Source organism: Fukomys damarensis, unplaced genomic scaffold (assembly GCF_012274545.1).
Source record: "Fukomys damarensis isolate Sample0158 unplaced genomic scaffold, DMR_v1.0_HiC HiC_scaffold_2, whole genome shotgun sequence".
Lineage (NCBI taxonomy): Eukaryota > Metazoa > Chordata > Mammalia > Rodentia > Bathyergidae > Fukomys > Fukomys damarensis.
Genome location: NW_022900914.1, coordinates 48,653,249 through 48,655,878, shown reverse-complemented (window position 1 = coordinate 48,655,878; position 2,630 = coordinate 48,653,249).

Here is a 2,630-nt window from a genome sequence, read left to right as displayed (position 1 = left end):
TTAATTATCTGACTCTCAGCCATATTGGGTTACTGGCCTCAGGCAGAAAGGGCCTCTCCTGGCAAGCCATTTTCTTCCTCTGCTTTCAGATGAGCCCCTGTCAACCAGAGTGTGTTTCTTTCTTGCTGGACCTGACTGAGGCTACAGGAGAGATCGTACTGCCAACACCCTGACATTTTCCTATAAGCCTCCTAAAATTTCAATCTTGGTAGGTACATGGCCTCAGCTCCAGGGGCCATGAGAAATAGTTTAGTCAGCTGCTTTGCTGCTGTATGATGGGTTCACCAGCTCCTGAGTGGGCAGTGAGGAAGCCATACTCTTATGCCAGCCCTCTTAGTTCAGCTAATTCCCTTTTAGAACTTATTTGAAAAGAAAATTTTGTCTCTAATTCCAATTTCTCGAGTAGGACTTCTTTCCTGATGTAAATACAGACCAACTGTTAACTACAGATAGGTTAGGCAAAAAAAGAAAAAATTAGTTCACAGGCCAGGGGTTTAATGTCTGTAAGAAATTCTCTGTCTCAGTTCTACTTTTCTGAGTTGGCTTCATTCCCAGGTGGCTCCTCCCAAAAAGATAAAAGAGCCCTACTACTCTGGTCCTCTCCATCACCTTAGAAACTTGAGCCCAAGGAAGATGCTTCTTAGTAGTTCCAGAGCAGACTTGGGGTTCATTGGCTTAACTAGGTACCTATCCCAAGACTCTGATGAGTCGGGCAAGGTCACAATCCCCAGGCTACCTGGACAAACTGAGAAAGTGGTCAAGGAAGATGGTTCCCCAAGGTCAGAACAGGGTGCAGATACTATGAAGAGGACTGGGTACTGGGTGAAAAAGGGAAGAGTTATCTACCCATACACCCATGTGAAAATGGTGAAAGAATTCAGAGATAGAGCTGACAGCAGCTTCCAGGTGTGAATCTGTGGGAGTGAACCACACTGCTTGGGGGAGGGGAGTGGAGGAGAAACCCCACCAAGAGAGTAATTTTTGGAAGGCAGCACAAATAGGGAGTCACAGAACCCAGAGAAAAACTGAAACATGGTAGCAGCATTGTGGGTGTCTAAGAAGATGGGGGGGTCAAGAGTATCAGCCAAGGGACCAAGGAAATGAAGACCCTTGATGTAACTGGATTATCCAGTTAGTAGATAATAATCTAGGATCCTCAGGAGCACAATGAGAGCAGAGCGGGTATTGGAGCAAAAGGACAGGAGTTAGGAAGAGGTTAGAGACCCCACAAGGAAGGAAAGGACAGGAAGCCAGAGATGGGTATAGAGGGGCAGCAGGAGTTGAGAGTAAAAGGGGTAGGGTGCCATAATGGGTAGGACTTGAACCAGAAAGAGTGTAGGAAAGACAGTTAATACTGCCTTTGGAGTGAAAGTTCAGCAGGGACACTTATTGAAAGCCTACCTAACCTTTTCCAGGTCTGCAAAGAGGACCTCGGTGGCTGGAGTAGCAGGGACAGTTGGATGTAGTGCAGAGATGGGACCTACAGTGACACATATAAGTTTCATTGGGTACCATGACATCTTTGTTACTGCAACATGGTACCAAAGTTTAGCTTGTGTGATGGGTGAGGTTTGCTAGAAATGAAAGTAAGCAGAAAGTAAGCATCTTCTTTTTTGTTTATTTGTTTTGTTCTTGTTTTCGTTTTTGAGACAAGGTCTCACTATGTAGTTCAGGCTGGCCTTGAACTCATGACGATCCTCCTGCCTCAGCCTCAGGAGTGCTGGGACTGTAGGCATGTGCCATCACACCCAGCAAGCATCTTCTGTTTAAGGATTTTCTTAGATGCAAAAAACATTAAGTACATATAAGGCACTAATCTTGGGTCCATCTTGGTGATTGTCTACATAGGTAAGCACTACTCAGGTCAAGATACAGACCATTTCTGGGGCTGGGGATTTAGCTCAGTGGTTCTGCTGCCTGCCTTGCAAGTGCAAGGTTCAGAGTTGATCCGTGGTACCCCCCCCCAAAAAAAAGCGGAGTAAGATACAGAACATTTCAGCATCATAAAAGATCCCAATCCATATATCCCTGAAGGATAACCTCTACTCCAACTTCCGTCATCAATTTTGTCTGTTCTGGAACTCTGTCTCTATGGAATCCTGCAGTATGCGCTTTAGGATATAACTTCTTTCCTGCAACATAAAATTAAATGAAATCATCCATGTTGTTGCGCATATAAACAGTTCCTCTTATTAGGGGATAGTTATCCATTATGAATATATCACCATTTATCCATTCTATTATTGATGAGCACTTGGGCTGTTTCTAGGTTAGATCCATTAAAAATAAAAGTATGCAACGCCTTAAAATTGTTTAAAAAATAATTTTCACTATCTTACTCTGATACATGTACAGGCCCTCATACCAGGTACCAACTAGAGCAGGCCACCCCTTCTGGGCTATCTGGTCATTGGTCACCCCTGGCCCCACCATTCTGGGCACGAGTTTCCTGGGAAAATCAACTTTCCCCTTGTGTGTGTGGCAGGGGAAGACAAGCACCAAGCCTGGGAGGGAGGGATGCGTGGTATACCAGCCTCCTAAGAATTACTCCCTCTCTTCTAGCCACCTCGGCCCTAGCCACAGGCCCCTGAGCCTTCCTGATCCCTCAGCGGGACTCACCTGCGGCCCCC